The sequence below is a fragment of the Melanostigma gelatinosum genome (assembly GCF_949748355.1).
Source record: "Melanostigma gelatinosum genome assembly, chromosome: 21".
Lineage (NCBI taxonomy): Eukaryota > Metazoa > Chordata > Actinopteri > Perciformes > Zoarcidae > Melanostigma > Melanostigma gelatinosum.
The window spans coordinates 3,969,151-3,981,431 of NC_136654.1; the positions used below are offsets into that span (position 1 = coordinate 3,969,151).

At 44.4% G+C, this 12,281-nt stretch overlaps 1 protein-coding gene across 1 annotated transcript in view; it reads left to right on the top strand.

Moving 5' to 3' along the window:
• Positions 1–12,281, top strand: part of cacna1g (calcium channel, voltage-dependent, T type, alpha 1G subunit) — a 178,475-nt gene that overhangs the window by 66,744 nt on the left and 99,450 nt on the right. The gene's annotated exons all lie outside the window — the stretch shown is intronic.

The following is a 12,281-nucleotide window of genomic DNA, read 5'->3' on the forward strand; positions in this document are numbered from 1 at the left end:
AAATTTAATCCGTAAAAAAGGGAAAAATTGAGTCCGTAAAAGGAAGACAAAAAGGAAAATTTAAAAAGGGAAAGATAGAATCCGTAACAAAGGAAAAGATCGACTGCGTTGAAAATCACTGCCTTCCATGTCTTGGGGCTGGCAGGATCAGGATACAGCCTGTAGGCTAGAGAACACATACTGAGAAGCCTTGACTGTTCTTTTACACCTGTCAAAATTACATTTCTTAATCTTTACACCCTAAAATCCCATTATAACCCATTAATTAAAAATAAAATCTCAAATTACTCATCCAGAACAATCAGTCTATTTCCCAAATTTCCAATATCTCACCGGATGTGTTAGAAGTCCATCTGGGCCTTTATCAGGTCCTTCAGGATCTCCGAGAGGATGGTCAGGAACCGCTTGTGAAGTTCCGCTATGGCACCGCTGGTGGCCTCATCTAGACTGTGGCCATCAGAAGCTCCAATTCTCCCTCATCCCCGACACATGATTGGTTGCCCTGGACTGGTGTCTGGCTCATCGGTGAAACAATAAACCCCTGTAGAGGTCCACGGATGCACGGGAACCCCCATCCACAGACAACTCGGAGGCTTATGATGACAGCACACAGAATAATTACGATTGCCAAAAATGTATGTTTTCACTGGCTAAGCATACTTCCCAACCAGTCGGTGAACGGATCAGTGACACCAGAGTTGTCTGCTAGCTCTTGGCTGAGTGCTGTCAGTCCCTCCAGCTCCCTGGTCACCGATCCATCAGGAGCTGTGTTATTCGGAATGAAAATGCAGCACGCAGACCCAAACATCTGGCACACGCCACTTTTCTCTGCTAAATCATCTCTAATGCCATTCTGTTCTGCAAGGTCATTAAACTAGTCTTCGCCAGCTGTGCATGCAGTCCTGATATGGCGTCACTGGTGAAGTTTACTAAACGCTGTTGGTTATAGTAAATGTAGTTGATCCAATCGACATTTTTATTAATCATCACCCTCTGAGAGAAAACAGATTCTAAATCTGCTGCTATTTGATTTCTGGCTTGAAAGTCATTAGACACCCCCCTTGGCAGTCTTATGACATCTTATGTACACTTGGTCATCAAAGGCCCCTTTCGGGCCACCGGCATCTCTTTTGGATCTTCTGTTAGCATGTGGGCGTGGAGAGATGAGTTCTCCATAAGTTGCATCAGTGACAGGCAGGATATAGAATGACAATACAAGTTGCATCAACGCACCTGTCCAATCTTTAGGCAGGATTGGATGTATGGTTCTTCCTCCACACCACCACCATAAATCAGCTCTAGGTGCTGTCTGTCTTAACACACTGTTATATAGATAGTCGCTAGCGTTGTGACTGTGGCTACAATTTGCAATAATACTACCTACATTGGGCCCCATAGCTGTATCTGAGACTATACAATCAAATGGACCCTCTGTAACCTTGAACAGAGGTGGGGTATTATATTATACAGGTGGGTAATCTCAGTGTAGCCTCTGACAAGTGTGTTGGAGGGGCAAAGTGTCATCAGTAAACAGAGTTAAAATACAACTAATTCAGGACTTAGGAGTCTGAATCTTGAAGGAACTGGTGTTGCTAGGGGTCTAGATCCTAAACCCACAATACAATCTGTACTACTGGCTTGAAGCCGTATATTGTACCCACCATAAATTCCCATCTGCCATTCCAGTTTCCACCCCTTACCTCATTCTCTGCGTCAGTCGTATGTCGAACCTGGTCTTTTTACAGGCTTAACAATAATCCTAATGAGCCCTTGTGGGGCAGGACTATCAGTAGCCTTTCCCTGTATTACGTAAAGTCCTCAGTCAGTCAATTTAGGTAAGTCTTAAAGGATTACATCTACCCACCCCCTTTGTACACATCACAGGCATAATATGATAACCGCTTCCCATACTTATGTGTGGCAGGCCCACACTCGTCAGTTATGATGCACACGGTTTTGGTCATCCACCCGTAGATGTGTTCATACCTGGGACCGGAAACGACTTCACAGAAGTCGAACTGGACCGTTGATGTTGTACCTTCTTTGAACATAAGAGTGAGAGTTACATTTTCATAGGTGAGTGTCGTCAGAGAAGCCTCTCTACGTGGTCTAAGATCGGTTTGATTAGCTACTGAGGCTAAATGTCGAATCCTGATGTAGTCATGCATGTGATCTGGTTCCTGTCTGTGGTTATTTCCACATACTAAGAGGGAAGCTACTGAACTCAGGAATAAAATAATTACAGACTTCCATAACCTACTGAAGCTAGGGTCTCCCAATGGAAGGCCTCGCTTAAACTGTGGGGGAAACGTCATTGTCAGTACTGTCTAAACCCTCTTTTGAGGTGTCTTTAACTTCAAATTTTCCTGTCTGATGTTCACTCCTGTCTCTGCGAGTGTCACACTTGTTACCTTCGCTGCTGCACAGTGAGTGAGGTGGTGTCATGTGAGGTTGCCAATACTACCTCCCATGGACCGGTCCACCTTGGTTCACTCCACTTGCGTTTGTGGACTTTTATCCACACCAGACTGCCTGGTGACACATCAGCCTGCTTCCTTTCGTCAGCTGCTGCTTCTGCGTTTGTCACCTGAGGAAACAACACTCGGCTCATGTTAGTTAGAGCTCCCGTATATTTCTCAATTTCTAGAGTTAGCAAGTCTAGTTGTGGTTTATCATGACGTTATTAAATCTCAAAATTTGTGAGTAGCACCTTTACTGAAAACGATTCTAAATGTGGATCTACAAAATATGTTTGACACCTTACCATAAATGTTTGACACCTTACCATATCCCCCCTTCACCTCGATATCTCTGCTGTAAGGGATCACATGGCAACCATCTATGTATCTTGCCTATACAGTGAACCCCCCCCATGGTCCTGGTGACAGCATGGGCATCTGTTGATGTCTCACGGGAGGAGGTCCAGCTGGACCTGGTCGTAGGTACTGCTGATGTTGTGGTGGGAACGGAGCATGTTGTGGTGCTGCACTGATCTGTCTTCCTCTTCCCATTTGCCTTGGGCAGTCTCGGGCCCAATGGCCCCATCTCCCACATACGTAGCACTCACCAAACCTGTCAGGGTTTTCTCTGTTTCCTGGTTGGCCATATCCGCCTGCTTGGTAAGCTCTGCCTCTTCCATATTCTCTGCCTCTGTTGGATGCCCGTGCACGTCCTCTGCCTCTATAATGTGGTGGAGGTTGGTAGTACACCACTGTGTGGGCTGGTACTGCTGGATTTGGTTGGTATGAGGTCGGGGGTGCAGCTGGATATTGGGGCTGTTGTGAGGCCTGAGCCTTGGCTACGGCCATCTGTTTCTTGGCCAGATGTTTTCTACTTATTTCTCTGTCAGCCGCCGCTATTTGAAGTTTCAGCAGCCGCCGCTGCATGCTCTTTATATCCTCGTCTTCTTTACTTTCTGCTCGTCTTTCCTCTATCTGCTGTTGCAAATCTTTTCTGATGCATTCTACTTCTCTTACTTCACATTTTAGTCTTCTTACCAGTGCTCCTACTTCCTTACTCTGCTTCTTTAATGTAAACATTATGCAGCCTAGGAGTATTCAAATGTGTGTATTAAATGTGCATGCTTGTCATCACATGAATCAAAGTCAACTCACCCTCTGTGCTGTATGGCGTGTGGCCGCTGACTCCAAAACTGGGATCCGCTGCTCCACTTCCCAGGTCTGGACCCTCAGCCACGCACCTTGACTGAAACAAACACAGAACTGCCAAAAGTTCAGCAGTAAATGTTAGCATACGTCTGTAGTGTAAGAGAGGTCAACGATCTCTCAAATATGTTGCGCCGTCCGTGTCAATATTGATTCTTAGGAACTATGTAAAATAGTAAATGTACCAAAATTAGTCAATACTGGATATGTGAAGGAATCTCGAATCCAAAATTGAAGCTGGAATTCCGAAATCAAACTCAACATCTAAATCCGAATCACAATCACAATCCAGTTCCAAATCAGAATTCGAAAGGTTTAAAATTGGAAGTAAAATGAAATTAAAAAACAATGAATAATTAATCAATTAAATATTAAATTCAACTTTAAAAATCAATAACTGTGTTCAAAGATATTCAACCAGAAATACCAATGTAAGTCAAACTGTTGAACTGCACTTACACTCTGGTCTGCACAATACTGAGTCACAATTAAGTTCAAGAATTGAAGAAACACAACTGAAACCATTAATCTTTGTTAAAATGCTGAACTAAAACCAAAGTCAACGACTAAAGTTATAATGCTTAATTAAAACTAAGGTCAGGATATAAGCTCACAGCTTTTAGACAATGAATCTCTGAAAAATTCAGATTCTAAACACTTCTTTACGGTCACCTGCAGTTATTCCTTCTGTTTAATTGTTTTTAAATCTCCTTTTCTTTTGCCTTATGTTTTGATGCTTTTAATGGTTTTATGTGAAGCACTTTGAGCTGTGCTATACAAATAAACTTGCCTTGCCGTCTGCGCCGAACCGGAAGTTGTTCTGCGCCAAACCGGAAGTTGTCATGAAACCGGCTTTTTTACAGATATGCTATCCGCAATGCTAACGAAAAAACGGAGCTTCTGATAAAGCGTACGCACACACAAGTATCACCAAAATCCCACACTTTAATTCCACTCATACGCCTTCTGTCTCCTCTCTCAATCCAGCCGTTATTTTATTTTATAAGCACTTATTTTACATACATCGTACCGCAACGCCGGAGCTACACGTAGCTAGCGTTAGCTCCCCACAGCGCGGTCATGCAATATCAATCATTTTAAACGTATTTCCACGCTGCTAAAACACAGACTAGTCACACGTATTATTGGACTTATTTAGTCATCATTTTAAACGTATTTCCACGCTGCTAAAACACAGACTAGTCACACGTATTATTGTTATTATTAACCCTTAAACCTCCGGTTAACGGGCTTTAGCTCCGCCGGACCTGAGCTCACTGTTACGTATATGAAACGCGAGTTATTCACTTCCAACGCCACAAACCACTCACCCAGTCTGTCTAGTTTCACCAAAGCCCTTATTCTACGCCCTCTGAATCACCACATGATCCACTAATTATATTCACAGCCAAAGCTAGCAAGAGTGTCTTTCCTGAAGCCTGCGGCCTCAGAAGCTAACTCCCGCTAGCCTAGCTCCCTAAGCAACTTATGCGACGTGACCCGACATTCGTGGACTAAGCCCACAAAGGTTTGCAAACCTAAGCCCCTCAAAGCCACAACATCTCAGTTCGCCTCGCTACATAACTGCTTTAAACTAGCTATCTGCAGGCCTAACAATACTTATGTTGGGCCGAAGGAGGCTCCCAGCATGAGCAAAGCAGTATCGCCCGTACCACAGCTTGTTTGATTCCAATGTGGTGATTTACTTACATACACAGCGCTGTCCGTCTTTAATTAATTCTTAGGATCCTTATACTCTTGACTAATCCCTTAAGTTCATCATACTTCAGACAGCAAATCGTACTTACCTCAGTGGAACATGGCCTCCCTCGTCGGAACGTACCCACCGGCAACGCAGCGCTAGCCGTTAGCAGCGCTTAGCCAAGCAGAGATTCCCCTAAGATCTAGTAGCTAACTCACAGATTTCATGAAACGGCTCTGCCGACCGATATTGTGGGCCCAGGATTGTCTGCTTGACTAACGTCGCCGTCAGCACACACAGCGAGGCCGGCAAGACTGTCCCATCTGGGGTTCGCCAAATTTGTTATGGAAGAATTTTACCTCACAACAAGAGAGAAGGCCAGAGCACATGTGACTGCCATGTGGCCGGCTTTGTGCCGTCGACACACACGCTGCGATAATAACGCTACCCAAACTGGTTTACAATTATAAGGAATTTAATTCCACTGATGTAAGTACATTTACAGTTATACATTGGAGTGTACACTCCTATGACATATTAAAACAATAAAACCCCATTTGCAAAAAACCTCGCTCGGCTCCTCCGGTTAACCACATCTGTCGTCCGGGAGCATCCAGGTGAGAGAGAGCCAGGAAAAAAAGACTTTGAATTACCCCTCCCACATATTAATTCACGACTCCTCCCTTCCGTCTATCTCAATTTCTATTGGCTACCCACCCTCAGCTCAGCAGACGCCTGTCTTCACATCTGTCTCTCCTGAGCAGCTAATCCATTCAATGATTGTCAGTTATTGCTTAATCCCATCTATAATAATCCTTCAAAATAAAAGTTTATACTTCTGCAACTTGGCAGATGTTTCATGCTTCTGCATGTTTGTTTATGCTTATGTTTATCTTAATTATGCATTCTCAAAACCCTTATGATTATGACTAACTATGAATTATTAATTATGAATTATTAGACACTTTTATTATATCTACTAACTACAGTTTTTTACTCAAATTTCTTACATTACGCAGTCACAGGCGCAAACGCATGCACACAAACACGCAGGTGGCCGAGCGTAACCGTGCGTAACCACCGGAGGCTTGCACAAGAAGCAGCACACACACACACACACACACACACACGCGCGCGCAACACTTTTGAGTAGTTATCAAACTGCAAGTCGGCATTTGAAAACGCAGGGACAGATTCATGAAGGACAGAAACGAGTCGATGTTTTGCGGAATCGTCATCAGATTTCAACAAGCTGTGTGGTTTTCTGTGCTTGCCGCCCCCCCGAGCAGATCAAACAACACTGGATTTGAAGCGTGAACCTGTTAGAACCAGTCCCCGAAGTGACACCAGGCTTCTTCCCTGTGCGCTCCACTGGGTGTGTCTTCAAATGAATTCACCCCCCGAATGTCCTGTAAAAGCCCTTTTGAATAAAAATGTGTTGCAAGTCCCCTCTTAAATTGTTAAGTGCTCAGAATCTGTCAAATAGCTGAAGAGAGTGAGATGTAAAGAGTGAGGGTGTGCATGTTTGAACTTGTTCACATCGCTTCCTTTTACACGTCAGTCATAACTCTACGACACTTGCAGATGGCGTGCACAAATCCAGGCACACAATGCGCACACAGGCGCATCCGTACAGATGCATGTCAACAGACATACAATATGCATGCGATCTATGAACGCAGCGGGCATAGAAACTCACACACGTACACACACACACGCACACACACACGCACACACACTGTAATTTGATTAAACATGTTGCGGAACGTAGCCTGCTGGTTTTGGTCTGACATTTTCAACACACTGCATCCCCTGCTGGTTTTTAATGCCATCCTTCTGCCACAGCTTCTGTTGTCCATCAGTGGGAACATGGCACATCTTCTTCTGTGTGTGTGTGTGTGTGTGTGCATGACAAAGCATGTCCTTGAGCAGCAGAGAGGAGATACATTCCACCCACTTACCATCGACCGCTGCCTTCGTCTTTTCTGCGACGGCAACCCTGAGCTTCCTCCTCAGCCCTCATTCCTTTGAATTCCTCCAGGCTCTTGAAATACGTCTGAGTGGAAATCTTTTCGGGTCGTAGATAGTGAAAGCTGCTTCCCTGTTGGCCGTCGCCACTCGGGCAACAACTGATCCAGAAGGAACAAGATGGGAAATACCATAATGTCTGATAATCAGGCACTAATCCAGTGAGTCATAAGAAGGCCAATAAAGGGAGCTTCTAATTAAAACCACAGCGCCGGGCAATGAGAGCAGGTGTAATGTCATTACAGCTTTGCTGAATAGTGTTAAACATTCTACTTTGTTGCCTACGGATGAAACTATAATGTGCTGGTGGGGAAAAAACTGGGTCATTGTTGCAGTGCAGGATAGAATATGCATGAAGAATCGGCAATAGACGAAATATATCTGAGTGGGATTTCATCATAAAACATGATGGCAACAGAACAAACACCCGTTTTATGCATCGCAACATTAGCTCAGAGGTAACAGTTGCACTTAGAATGTCTTTCCCAAAAACGAAGCATGGTTAATGAGCACATTAACAACTCTAAAGATGTGGGTTTCTTTTCATTGCAATATATTATTTCATAATTGAATTCAAATGTTGACTGTAGTCGTCTACATTCTGTGTGAATATCACATCGAGGGCTGCAGCGAGCAACATTTCCCATCTCGCAGCCAATACCAACAATAGTTACAATCTCCCAGAGCTCAACTCAGATTGATATAGATCGTTAGCTTCACTGTTATTGGATCGTTGACAAAGCTGCTCTCTGTAGCCTCATTTTTTTGATGATGCTACTCATTTTTTGACACTCCCCTGTTAATTAACTCATCTTTTTAAACTTTAAAATGATGCTTTACGCTTGACGTTTGACACAGCACATATTCTCAGCAAAATGCAAATACAACACGGGCTCCTCCTGCAATGAATCGCAACTCCGTCGTCTGCCCCGGGCTGTGAAGGCCGGCTGGGAGCTGGGTGGCTGTTTCTGCTTTCGTTTGCAAGCTCGACGGTAAACTTTACACAGTTAATTCCAGAAAAACATTTTTATGCTGAAAAAAATGCTCCCTCAGCATATATTTTTCTGTCACTCGTTACTCTGTAACTTGGACAGCAGTAATTTATGGAAAAGGTCGGCGGAGCTTCATGTGTGCATCGGAGCATGAACAACATGGAGCGTGACAGAAAACGTGGCACAATAAATGAAGTCTTATTTCTAAGCCTGTATCTACTGGTGTCATGCATGCTGGCTTCCATCAACAGTGTGCATGGCGAAGGTGTAAGCACTCGTGTGTGTGTGTGTGTGCGTGTGTGTGTGTGTTGATGTTAATATGGTGTGTATGGGTTGCAGAAAAAAAAAAGGATGTCATCTGTACGGAGAGTCCCCAGCCGCAAGGAGACAATGGTAACCTAGGTAACGGTTGGTTGTCGAGCGTTTGGTACATCCCGGCAACAGTTGTTCAGTCTGCGGAGGAAGGCTCTGATGAACTGTTTGTTTCTTTCCGAGAGGATAATTCTAAGCTGCTTTTTCAGCAGGTCTTGGCTCTCTCGCCTCCTAATCGCCTCACTGTCAGAGGGGGGGGGGGGGATTGATGGAGGGATGAGTTTACCAAACAGGTGGAGTGTGGAGAAGGAGAGGGAGATACGCAGCGAGCTTTTTGGCCGGTGAATGGTGCAGGGAGTGCAACATGGATGCGCTGCAGCATATACGCGATCAGGAAAACAGCGGGAGATCGACGTTTCCTTCACATAAGTCGTTGAGCAGTTGCTCGGTGGTTCATTTTCTTGAGTTGACTTCGTGATGCTTGGTTCGCTCTCAGTCGTGAACTCGCTCCTCAGCTGCTGGTGTGAGAAGTGTGAAAAAGCTGACGACAGCACCTGCAGCGTGAACAGAGGAATGCATTGCTCGATGACTCGTGTGAACAACTTGTTGTTAAATTGTTTGCTTTACCTGTCAAGTTGGTCGGCGTCTCGAGCGCAATCTGTTTTTTTGACTGATCTTTAGAGTTCTGAGCCAAGACAACGGTCGCTTGTGAAATCTTACAAAAAGATATTTGTTGCTTTTTGTGCGTTCACCTTTCTCATTCTCAACTTGGTCATGCTTTCAGAATTGTGTTGACATTACAACAAAATACATTCGTTTATATTCCGAAAACCCAGGCAATCCTTCAACATTACACAGGGGAAAAGGAAAATACAAGAGTAGTACAATAGTACGAACAGTACAGACACAAGAGGAAACACAGCTGACATTAAAGGATGTTTTATTGCTGTTTATTTTCAGCCACTCGCGTGGTCGGCTCAAGGGATGGCAATGTCGATCGGTCGGTCGGTCGGCCCACCACTTTCACCCTGACGGAAATATCTCATCAACTATGGGATGGATTGCCATGGAGTTTTGTGCAGGCGTTCTTGGTCCCCAGAGGATGGAGCTTGTTGACTTCGGTGATCCTCTGACCTTTCATCTTCAACCGTCAACCGCTTTGAAGCCGCTTTGATTTACGACTGGTTTAAAACTGATTATCCTTTCAGCCTCAGCTGTACTTTGTATTTAGTGCTCATTAGGAGATATTCGTTTGCTAACTCGCTTAAATATGATGGTGAAAACTTTCTATTTTACACTCGGCTCTAGATTGACTGACTTGTTAAAAAGAATGTTTTCATTTATTTATGTATTTATTCATTGATTGGTGCAGTGGAGCCCCAGTCAATAGCCGAGGGGGTCTAAATAGGAGAGTGTAGCAGCACTTACTGGGGCAGACAGGCCTCTCTATATAGTGCATCGATCTCTCTCGCTCTCCTCCTCCTCCTCTAGCCAGAGGAGGACGGGGGGGGGGGAGTGAGAAGGGAACAGGAGGAAGGGCGATGGATTGACAGAGAAAAAGGCAGTTGGAGAGAGGAAGAAGAGCTGAAGGTAGTCGGCTCCATAGCAACTGCTTCAACATGCAATCCGGCCTGATGTTCGAGGACGATCAACACGAATGAAAAACACTCATTTTGGAAACATGACATTTTCCTGTGCCTTGTACATTTCAAAAGCAAAAGGTAATTCATAGTCAGTAAAAGAGTACAAACAACGACATGTTCTCAAGATGACATATCCCGTGGAAGCCGTTAATAATCCCCTGCAGTACGCTGCTATAATTCATGGTAATCCATCAAATAGTCGTTGAGATTTTTCCATCTGGACCAAAGTGGCGGACCCGACCGACAGTCGTTGCCCAGTAAAGTTGTGGCAACAAGTCAGGAAAAAGTGACAACATTGTGTAACAGTCTTGATTTATCTGGTGACCCCTCAGATTCTTCTCGGGACCTGTTTTAGGGGGTTCCAAAAGCCACAGTGATAGACAAGCCTATTTGACATTCTAATGGCATCGTTCATGCTTTTTACTGAGACAGTGCCAGAAGAGAGATATAGAGTGAGTGGAGAGGGGGGCTTTGAAAAAGTTACTCTGGTCCGAAAACCCCCAAAAAATAATTGTTTTTCTCAAAGGGAGCAGAGCTGAAGGTCTTACTCAAAGTAGTTGAGGTAGAGAGGGGCAAAACAATCTATAAAGTTGTGAAAGGAAGCCAAAAAGTGTACGAGGAGTGTGTTGTAAATTTGAGGCGAATACAATTTGGCAGAGGCTCTATATGTACCCATCACCTTGACCACGGCACCAATCATTTAAGGTAATTACATAAGAGCATCACTATTCATTTCGCCATGATATATCGACATTGAAAACACGAGCTTAGCGCCTTTAACTGGCTTTAACATATTCAACATCCTCTCGTACTTTAGACCCGTGATTGAGTCACACTGAGGGAGGAGAGAGAAGCACTCAGCGTCTCCCCCTTTCTTCCCTTCATGATTTATAGATGAACACTCCAGCGGTGGCAAGGAAAAGGGTGAGTGGATGGGGGAGGAAATGGGCGAGGGTGGTGGGGACGTGAAGAGGATCGGAGAGAGAAGAATAGACGAGCTGAAAGGGGGAAATAGGGGAAAATATATATTTATTTTACTTTAATTAAGTTTTTTTGTTATTTTTACATTTGAGAAATTCAAGCTAGTGTATCAACAGCATTGCTATGTTACTTGTATACTATTGCGTCATACTTGGACACATACAGTTTCACCTCGTATACAGTCTCGTTTGAAAATATACATCCAACATAGGTTTACTTTGTGTTTTAGGTGGATTTACGCAAAAAAAATGTACTTTGATAGGTTTCGGAAAAGATGGCGGTTTGGGTTAAAATAAGTGTGTTTGTTACGTAAAATAGTTCCGCTCGTTCCGCAACAAACAAAACCAGTAGAACAAGTCAACGCTGACTTAGTTTCACACAGGACATGAACAGCGGGCTCCTGGGTGACAGTCCTGTGTTCGTTTGACCCGTCCATCCTTAACTCCCGCCCACCATCCTCAGACGCTTTTTAAACGACATCAGTTCCTCTAAGAGTCTAATAATGACATAGATGGCTCTCCATTGGAGATATTCTACTGATGATGATGGCCGTTAAATAAAGCGTCCACTGTCAGGAGGCGAGCAGTATGTCTTCCTCCCTCTCCGTCTCGGTGAGCTTGCCCTCTGCAGCATCCGGACTGGACTGCTGTATGTTTTCTTCTCCTGATGGGTGTCCTCATCCACCCGGGTTCCTCCTCCATTAGTTAGATTATCCTCCCACTCCAAGTGTCAGCAGATCGGCCATAGATTACCAGTCAGGGCAGCAGGGGGAGGGAGGGGATGCTGGGAAGATCAAGATGAAGACGAAGAAGCTCCAGCAGAAGTGTGAGCGGAATATTTAAAAGCTGGATATAAAAATGGGCCTTTTATTATCAACCATAATTACAATGTAGTAATAGAGAAGAGCGTCCGGCAGCCTCTGTTGATCCTGCTTCCATGAATCATTTGTGGGAAACCC